At 38.6% G+C, this 10,205-nt stretch overlaps 1 protein-coding gene across 1 annotated transcript in view; it reads right to left on the bottom strand.

The window, feature by feature from the left end:
* The window catches only part of LOC124088921 (NXPE family member 1-like), a 240,957-nt gene that overhangs the window by 145,655 nt on the left and 85,097 nt on the right, over positions 1-10,205 (bottom strand). The gene's annotated exons all lie outside the window — the stretch shown is intronic.

The following is a 10,205-nucleotide window of genomic DNA, read 5'->3' on the forward strand; positions in this document are numbered from 1 at the left end:
TGAAGCCAGGATTCCTTAGTGTTTTGTTCTGTTTTGATCTGTCTTTAACCATTTCCCATTCTCTCTCTCTCACACACACAATACAGCACTGACCTAAAGTGACCTTCTGTATCTCTACCCAAATAGTTTTGCCAAGGGCTATTAACCTCTTGAAATCAAATTACTTAGACCCCAGATTCTCAACCAAAGATGGCATTTGGAAATGTGTAAAGGAAGTTTGAGGATTTCTATGGATTATTACAAGATTTAGAGCAAGAGGTCAAGAAAGTATCTCAGTACATGGGGGAAAAATCCCACATAATTAAGTACTATCCCAAACAAAATGATAATAGTGGTAGGGGAGGGTGAAAAGTCAAGGAATGGTTCATTCGTTTGTACATGTAGGTTTCTCCTCACTACCTTCACTGGTCTCTAGTGCTGACTGATGTCACCACAGTTTGTACTGCATGGTGATGCCATTTCTCTGTCACCCTATAGTAACAGGGTGCCAATCAATGTTCTAACCAGAACACAGTAAGAGAATTTAAAGGACTCATAATGCTCACTGAGTCCTTTCCCTGTTATGGCTATCAGCTTTTTCCTGCCCTGTGTTGGCTTCTTCTGCTTATATCTTCACCTACATCATGCACATCAGAACTCAAATATCTGGAACTTCTCACGGATTTCTCACAGTTTTTATAAATATCTGAAATCTTTCACTTCCCCTTCACACTGTGGTATTTCTTAGGCTGGATCAAATGAGGGCACCAGCATTTTCTCTTAGTACCCCATCTTGCTACCTTACTAGGAACATTGGTACTTAACAGAATATGAGGAAAAAGGTACATGGACCTGAAAAAAAATTATAGCAGCAAAGGAGGCCTTACTTTAAAACATATCTTCTTCAAACGGCCAGTAAATCTACACAGAGAGTAGTGGTCTGTTTCCCTTTTGGTAAAATGAAGACCTGATGGCTGCTGACCATTCCTGTTATTGTCTGGGGCTTTGCTCACCTTCCAGGACCATTAAGGTCTTTGTTAGGACAAGATGAGGTCTGGTCCAACTGGCATCGGGTTGACCCAGATCTGTGTGGCTCTATTATCTAAAGCAGTGGCTGATAATAAATATATTTAAAATGTTGAATGTTTTTAGCAATTACAGAAATGCAAATCAAAACTACACTAAAACTTCATTCATCTCACTCCAGTCAGAATGGCAGTCATTAAGAATACAAATAATGATAAATGCTGGAGAAGATTTGGTGAGGGGAAGGAGCACTTTTAAACTGTTGGTGGGACTGTAAGTTAGTAGAACCACTATGGAAATCAGTAAGGAGCGTCCTCAAAAGACTAGGAATGGAATCACCACATGACCCAGCTATGCCATTCCTTGACATTTATCCCAAAGAATTAAAGTCACATACTATAGCAAACATGCATACCTATGTTTATAGCAGCACAATTTATAATAACCAAATTATGGAAATAGCCTGGGTGTCCATCAACAAATGAAAAGATAATGTGTGGTACATATACACAGTGAAATTTTATTCAGCCACAAAGAATGAAATCACATCATTTGCAGGAAAATGACTGGGTTTGGAGAGCATTATGTTAAGTGAAATAATCCATACTCAGAAAGTCAAGTGTCATGTGTTAACTCTCATATGTGGAAACTAGAAAAAAAACAAGGGAGTGAATAAAATAAAAATTGAAGAAAGACCAGAGAGCAGAGAGAAAAAGGACCAGGAATAGGGAAGAGAGGAGGAAAAAGAAATAAAGAAATGTACTGGAGAATGTAATTGAAGAAATTATATTGTTATATTGTGTGCATGTAATAATATATAACAATAAATTCCATAATTATGTAGAATTAAAATAACTAATAAAAAGAGTAGAGGAGTGGGGTTATAGATCAGTGGTAGAGCACTTGCCTGGCAGGTTTGAGACACTGTGTTCGATACTGAGAACCACATATAAATAAATAAAATAAAGGTCCATCAACAACTAAAAAATATTACTTTAAAAAAGAGTAGAAAAAAATTGGAAATGAGAAAATAAAAATAAAAAAGTTTTAAATATATTCTACTTTCCCTTACAATTCAATATTCTTTGAAAACACGATTTTTTCATAATTGTATAAATTCAATATATGCTATACTGCAATATATTTGTACTCTATTGTTGGAGATTTTGTTTACTAAGAATTTTTGCTGTTATCTATGATAAACACCCCATATATTACAAGTTTAAAAATGAAACCCAACAAAAAATCAGTGGCTGAGCTTTCAGCATCAACTCCTCTTCTACAAACTTCAAATCCCCACTGCCGTCGCAGTGCTCTAGTGGTCACTAAGTCTTTCACCAGGCTACGTGGTTGCCACCCAAAGATGCCCCATCCTCCCTGGGTTTTGCCTAGGCCCAATAGGGTTGCATCCCAACACCCAGCAGCCTACAGAGTCTGGGCTGCGCAGGCTGTAGCCATCAGATCATCAAGGTGAGGCGGGGAGAGGTTAGTGGTGCTTCAGTCCCTGGGGTCTGGGATCTGCAGGACTGAGACCCTGCCTGACCTGTGGCTCGGGGAGCAGCTGGTTTAGCTTTCTCACTGAACGCATCCCGTTTCACTTTAATATATCAATTCTCATTTTCTAATTTGTAATTTTTTTCTCCTAAAAGATTTATCATCTGGCTAGTTACAGAAAAATTTTATATACCTCTGGATCAGATCATTCAAATTTCATGTCACTATTTCTGTCTTTGGATTTAAATCCACTATACTAAGAGCTGTTTTCTGTGATTTTTCTTACTTCCTACATACCTCCTTACTCCCTCTCTCCCTCTCTCCCTTCCTTCCTTCCTTCCCCTTCTGTTGAGTTAATTGAACATTTAAAAGTTATTTAATTTCCATTATCATTTTATTATTTATGCCTCTTTTAAAAAGAAATGTTTAGTGGTTGCACCAAGTGTTACAGTACTTTTTATAAATAGTGTTTATGCCATAGTGTTTTAGGATTAATGATAAGAATAAAGTCTGTACATGTCCAGTACATATGCAGTGTCCTGTTTCAATACTTTTCCATCTATGGTTGATTGAATTCACAGTTGCAGAACTAATGAATATAAAAGACTGGCTGTATTTAACCTAACACAATCTCGTTTTTATTCTAATGTCATCTGTTTTGTTTTCCAAATTGTTCTAGCTTATTTGCTAAAATACTAAAGTGTTTTAAATCTTGGTATGGAATATTTGAGAGCCATTTCTCCTCAGCACAGAGTCCTTTTAGAACCTAGCATTACACATGAGGCCTTGACAAAAGTTTATTGTCTATATGACTTGGATTCGATTTTGAAAGACCAGATTTCTGAATTCCTCTATAAACATGACCCTGGTCTTCCAATTTAGAATTCAAAAATTTGCTTCAGGTAGTTAGTACAGACTTTAAGTTCCCTTGATTTGATGGGAATTACCACCTGGCCTGCAAATGCCAAAATCTTTTCTTTCTCACTGATGGTTGATGGCAGATAATATGATGGAATAAGTCCCATTCCCAAAGACATAAATTGCTAACACCACCTTTTTGATGCTCTGCTTCTGCTATAGCAAATGACCAAAGGATTTGAATTCTAAAACAATCCAATATTTCAACATTTTAAGAGAGCTGGTAAGAATTTATCTCCAGAACAGCCTCAATACTTACATGCCAGGCTACAAATTCATTCATGGCATAGGTTTCCCATTCATTAGGAAGATTTATTCTTGGCCAACCCATTTCCAGGAACATTGCTACTGCTGCTATTATTTTAGTAGCTGTTTCCATGCTCCAGTGAGCATCTGCATTCTTGGGGCATGTTACTGTTATCTGAAGACTACCAGAAGAAGCTGACGAACTACTAAAGTCATCACTATACACCAAGGTACATGTGATAACCTGCATGCCAACTCCAGCCTCCTCTGTATACAAAAGGCATAACAAAAGCAAAGTAGATGAGGACAGGTGTGGTGAGCACAAGCATTCGATGCACCTGAAACTGAGCTGCTTGCTAAGGAAGAAAGCGCTGTGACCAAAAGCTCTGAAGAAACAGGCATTCACCTATGCTAACAGTAGTGATCCATACCAAAAACATTAAGGAACCATGCTCCTTCAGAAGAAGTGAATAATGGATCCTCTTCTATTCTTTGGATATCTGTCACATCATGTTTTTCATATGTAATTAAAAAATTGCTGTCAGTGCTTATAAATTTGACCGTCACTAACGGTACCATTTGCTAGTAGTTTCTATTTAAAGTCTATTCTTAACCAAAGGGTAATGTTTCTACTGAATGAACACTGCATTGTACCATGTATCACCTCTAAGCCATAACCTTAAGAATCTCCCTGAAAGCCTATTCCAGGGTGACTTTGTCCCATTAAGGTTGTATGTGCACAGTCTGATCTTCATAAATATATCTATAAGCCAAACAATGGTCATGATAAAATGAAAAAAATAAATAGCCATTACTAGGACCGTTATTTCAACCATCATTAATTGGGCCTCTTGTGAAGGACAAGAAGACACAGCCATCTGCCTTCTCTAGGTACAATCCAAAGGACTGCTTATATAGAATTTCTTGTTCCCGCGGTCTTAGGCACTGAGTGATTTGGTTAAATGGGTAACTAGACACTGACAAAGGTAGTAGAATAGCTTTAGGTGTTATAAATCAAAGTGCCTTTGGTTGTAGAATTATAAGACCTGACATCTCCACCCATTAGATTTTATACTTCTTAACAACTGTGAATAAAAACTATGTGTGATTCAGGTCACTGGGGAATTCCAGCAGACTTTAATTTCTGGTTCTTTGAATCAACTTGTATGACTCACAGCTAATCCCTGTAAATCTTCCCAGAACACAAGTAATATCTGACAGTCAATCAGTGTGAAGAACACAACTCAAATTCTCAAAAATCACAAGCTTCTAAGGGAAAGCCTTTAAATGACTTCTCTGAAAAAATAACTTAATAACTTAGATCTTTTCTCTGGTCTGAATGTTATCTGACTCACTGACATATGGAGAGCAGGATCAGATTCTGGACTATGACCAAGTTTAGGAATCATTCCATGGCATAACTTGACTTTCACCTTGGTGTAATTTGCCACAGAACTAATGTCAGGGGTAAATCCAGGAAGGATCTGGCACCCGGTTGAGGGGCTGAATCTGGTAATGACTTTTTTATGTATGTGTAGTCCTGGGGATTGAACCCAGGGGGGCTCTATCACTGAGCTACATCCACATTCTTTTTATGTTTCATTTTGAGATGGAGTCTTGCTAAATTGCTGAGACTGGCCTCAAACTTGTTGATCTGCATGTGCTCTCTTTCGTCCAGCAGGGAGGTCCATGGAGCAGGCTAGAGGAGACAGTGGCTATGGAGTCACTAATCAAGACCTCCGGAGACCAAGCAGGAAGCAGATGTGATTTTATTGTGCAGTTACCATGTATATATATTCAGGCTGTAGCTAAGCAGATTACAGGCAGCTACCAATACAATTTCTGGCCAACTGTCCTTGCAGCAACCAATCGAGGAGCGGGCTGTGGAGCAAGTGTAGGGACTGCAAGTCACGGCCTCATGCCCAGGGCTGTACCTACGGGGTAAGCGGTTTGCCGCTCAGAAGCCTAGCACGGGGGAGTGGTTTGCCACTCAGATGCTCTTACCGTATGCCATGTACACAGTACTCCATGCACTTGTCCCCACATTGATCCTCCTGCTTTAGCCTCCAGAGTCACCGGGATTACAGGTGTGGACCACCATTCCTTGGTCCCAGTGTGATAAAGTGCATCACACATGGCAAGAAACAGCACTACAATAATTTTCTTAATAAACATTCAAGTAAAATACTATTAAAAGCTTTAAGATAATTTTTCCAAATTCCTACATTTCACACTTTGTGCTTTTGCTGATAAATGTTTTACTTTAATGTGCACTGTAAACATACAGTCCAGTGCTATTTTGCTTTGTAGCATCATTTATCTTTTAGAACAATTAAAAGTACTGAAAATCAATTGTATTTCACCTTTATTTATTTACTTTCAGCACTATTTTTTGTGCAGAACTAAGCTTCTTTCTGATATCAGATTCTTTCATGTTAAAGGCAGAGTATCTGCTGGTAATGAATTCTGTTTTCATCTTATTTTGTTTTTGAAAGGCCTTTGTGCCAGGCTTAGGTTTCTAGTTCACAATTTTTTTTTCCAGCAAAGATTTCATTTGAGTTGCATGGTTTCTGACAGTCTGCTGTAATTCTCATTATACGTTATTTCCCCTTTTTCTCTGGCCACCTTTAGGATTTTTCTTTGCTATTTGTTTTCAATAGTTTGAATGTTGTCTACTTTTCCTCTTAAAGACTTGGTCATTTAAAATTTAAAATTCTGTTAGATAATTCCAGTGCATGCCTCATCCCTGAGTCTGGTTCTGCTCATTTTCCTGCCTCGATGGACTGTGTCATTTTGTCCCCTTTCTATATGCCTTATAATTTTTTAATTGAAATTGCAATTAAACAAAATAGTAGAGACTGGAGTAAATAATTACTATGTTTCAAAATAGGCTTATAGTTCTGTCTGCTAGGTCTGTAGTGTGGGGAATTGTGTTAATTTAGGCAGGAGCTGGGATGGACTTGAAGTTTATTGTCACAACAGTTTCCCTTAATGTACAAAGAACTTCAAATTTGTTTAGCAATATACAGTGTTTAGAGTGGAGACTAGTTTGCCATAGGGGTTTCCTCAGTATCTGTTCCAACCAGGGCTTTAATTCAAACCTTAGTGCTGTCTGAGGGTCTTTCACGTTCAATATTTACTGTAGTATTTACTTATAGTAGTTAGTTGTTGCTCAGTATCTATTGGCCTGTACACAGAAGGTTCTGTTGTTCTGAATAACTTTCAGGTCACTTTCTTTTCCTTTTGTTCTCTTCCAAGCACGTTAGGCCCTTGCTTTCATTTTTTAAAGCAGAAACTTAGATAAGATTATAATTTTCAATAGGAGTCTACTATTAGTTCAAAGGTAAAAAATGAATTACAAAGCAAAAATAATTCCTAAGCTCTATTAAGAATTTAGGAGACTCAAAACCCAAACTATACCTTTTGCATCTACCTCCACCTTTCTAGACACAAATTTATCCATTGGAATCAAAGAGAATTCAAGAATCTCTTTACCTTGAACTCTAAACAAAGCTGACTGTCAGGGACCCAGTGAGAAAAGAAAGTTGAGTCATGAACATCAATAGCCCAATCCACTCTCTGATAAATCTTATCCTAGTGTTTACAAGTCTCCACTTCAGCCAGAAGTGACTGGGGAATCAGGCCTACATTGCTTTCTATGGTTGTAAGGACCTCCATTTCCAATAAACCAGAACCATCTGTCTAAATGAGAACAGACAGAAACAACTCTGAAAGAATAAGCAGTAATTCACACATATGGAGCAATTTAAGTTCATACTGAGAACCAAGCAAGATTACCTCCAAAGAAGTAATAAATCCTGTGGATAAATGAGGCATTTTAACCATGCATCTATTTATACTATGAAATGGAATGCTTTTTGTTCTAAAATATCTGCATTTGAGTCATTCCAATTCTCCCATGTTCTCTGTAAGAAAAAGGGGCATACACTTGCTTTAAAATTACATCACTAAAAGGACCTTGGTGGTAAAAGAGTTCTAGTCAATTCAGAAAGGGAAATGAGCTTTCAAATTCTAAATTCCTCTTTTAATTGTGGTGATCGAATCTCGGTCATGCAAATCTGTTATACCAAGTTTGAAGAAAAATTGATCAGGTGGACCAGTGTCCATATTCTATTGAGGTACAAATCCATTAAAGTTCAGGAAATCAACCATATCACTATCTAAACAAACATGTTTACTTACCTAATAAAAAGGTTAATATACCTTTTCAACATAACAGAAAACATCAGACAAGTGGTGCTAGAACTGATGAAGTGTCAAAGTCTGGCATGTTTGAATACACTGCTCACAGTCTTCCTGTTTCATTTCTTATCCTCATGGGAAACATGTAGTCAGTCAACAAAAAAATAGGGACTTGGGTATAGAATGATGAAGCTCAGTTTGTGTGATCGGGAGAGTTTCACACATTTTGGAATGCTCCTGGGAGTTTGAGAGGAGAGGTAAGTAATTCTTCAGAGTCCCAGCCTGCCCAAGGCCTCACAGAGATCTTAAGTGATGCTGAGGACAAAGTAGAAGGACCTCTAAGATAGGATGCAGCTCTAGTGATGGCTTAGAAACTGCCCTAGCAGCAGGCCATGATTATTGTGGAGCTTCCCCAGTTTAGTGACACACTGCTTTCTGTCCCTGCTTCTCCTACTTCTGCTGTCAACATCTAATCTCTCCTCTCTTCCTCTGCTTCCTGCCTTCCTGTCTTTCAGCTTCTGGCAGTACCTGAAGTAGTTAAAACTGCAGCTCTGGAGCTCGGGATTTAAGGCCTGCCTCTGCCATTTATGACCTGTGCCACCTTTGCTAGTGTATTTTGGCATCCTGTGCCTCATTTTCCTCCTCTGAAAATGGAAAGCACCTCATAGTATAGGTCTGAGGGTTAAATGGGTTAAAGCATAGAAGGCATTCAGAAGAGGGCCCGGCATGTAGTAAGTCCTCAGAAAATGTTAGTTATTGCTATCCTAGCTGTAGGTCTCTCCACATTCACCCCACCAATGCTTTTTTTTTTGTTCATATGCATACATCTTGTTCAAATTCCAGTAATGAGGATATCTAGTGGTAGGCATTGCCAACAAAAGGAAGCACCCCAGTTGGCAAGGTGCTCATGCTAACCTTCAGATAGGTTTCCACCACCAGGGTTTATTGCCTTTGAAATGTGTCCATCTCTGTTTCAGAGTGGCAAGGTAACAAGTGACTTAAGCCTGGAATTTTCCACTAGCTTTTCCAAAGAGGGCTGTGACAGGGCAGTCCCTGTGAACGGCATACATTTCCCCATTACATGATTGAAAATTGCAGTGTGCCCCTGACCCTCTATGACTAGTAAATCTGGAGCCATAGTGACCTATCTGTCCAAAACATTGGCCTTTTTACCTTCTATGGATAAAGAGGATGTTGAGTGGCACCAGCCTGTGCCCTTCGTCGTTATTTCATAGGTCCTATGCCAAGTTCTCACTGCTGAAGTCTTGAGTCATTCTTGGGCTGCATCTTTTCTAGTCTATATAGTCAAAACCCTGCAGGGTCAAGGACCCTCTCCCTTTGCTCAAATCTCTTGGAAATGAGACTTCCTACCAAGTAGTGTAGCCTCCTTGGTGTTGGCATCTTTTTGTTTGGTTTCTGAAACAGTGGCCATTTCCCTACCTTGTGGCTGCGTCTCCAGTGCACGTTCCTTGAATTTGCCGGATGCTTACAGTCTGCCTGCCCATTTTGCCTGGGCTATTTTAGATCATAGCCAGCACCACTCTTATCCTACTCCTTATTCAAAGAACTGCTGATCTCCTGGATGATTTTTTATTTTGTAAACACATAGCTCTATAATCCCACCTGTAACTAAGCTCCCATGTTTAGACCTTTATTTAGACTCCCGAGTTTAGGGGGAAGGAAAATACTTAATCAAAGATGATGATGAAATGAACATTATTACCTGCAAGGAGAGCACTCTGCAGAAGATCAAACATCCTGCTCACACCAGGCTTTCCAGCCACTTGAATTAAAATAGTTTTAAAAAAAGCCTTTATTTTTTAAAGCATAGTTGACAATAGATACATGAACCACAGAACCAACCCGAACTTGGTTATATCATATATGCTAGAGCATGCTGAACAGTGAAAAGTGCTCTGGATCAGAGATCAAAACAACTGGAATCCTGAACTCAGCCATGTTTCAAACCTCAGTAGATGACCTGGGCAAATTATTTAAACTCTCTTCTCTGCTCCCAGTTTTTTACACCAAGCATAACTAGTATGCCTATCTTATAAAAAATAGATTAAAAAGTGCCGGATTCACATTGAGTACAAATATCTAAATAACTAAAATAAAATCTATAAATGTTTGACTCAAAATAGGCTGTGAACTTGGGTTCCTGCTGGCATCTGTCTCCTAAGGAGAAGCCAAAGCAAACCCACTGCAAAGATTTTAATTTTATTATAGGTTCCTTGGAGCAAAGTTGAGCAATCATAGACCCAGATACATAAGGTTAAAATAGCTTTTACAATCATCCTTGTGTAAAGACATAAAGAAGTATTGTTGAAGTTAGTTTG

This window comes from Marmota monax, unplaced genomic scaffold, assembly GCF_021218885.2.
Source record: "Marmota monax isolate L192 unplaced genomic scaffold, Marmota_monax_Labrador192_F-V1.1 WCK01_AAM20220418_F8-fsc00081, whole genome shotgun sequence".
Taxonomy (NCBI): domain Eukaryota; kingdom Metazoa; phylum Chordata; class Mammalia; order Rodentia; family Sciuridae; genus Marmota; species Marmota monax.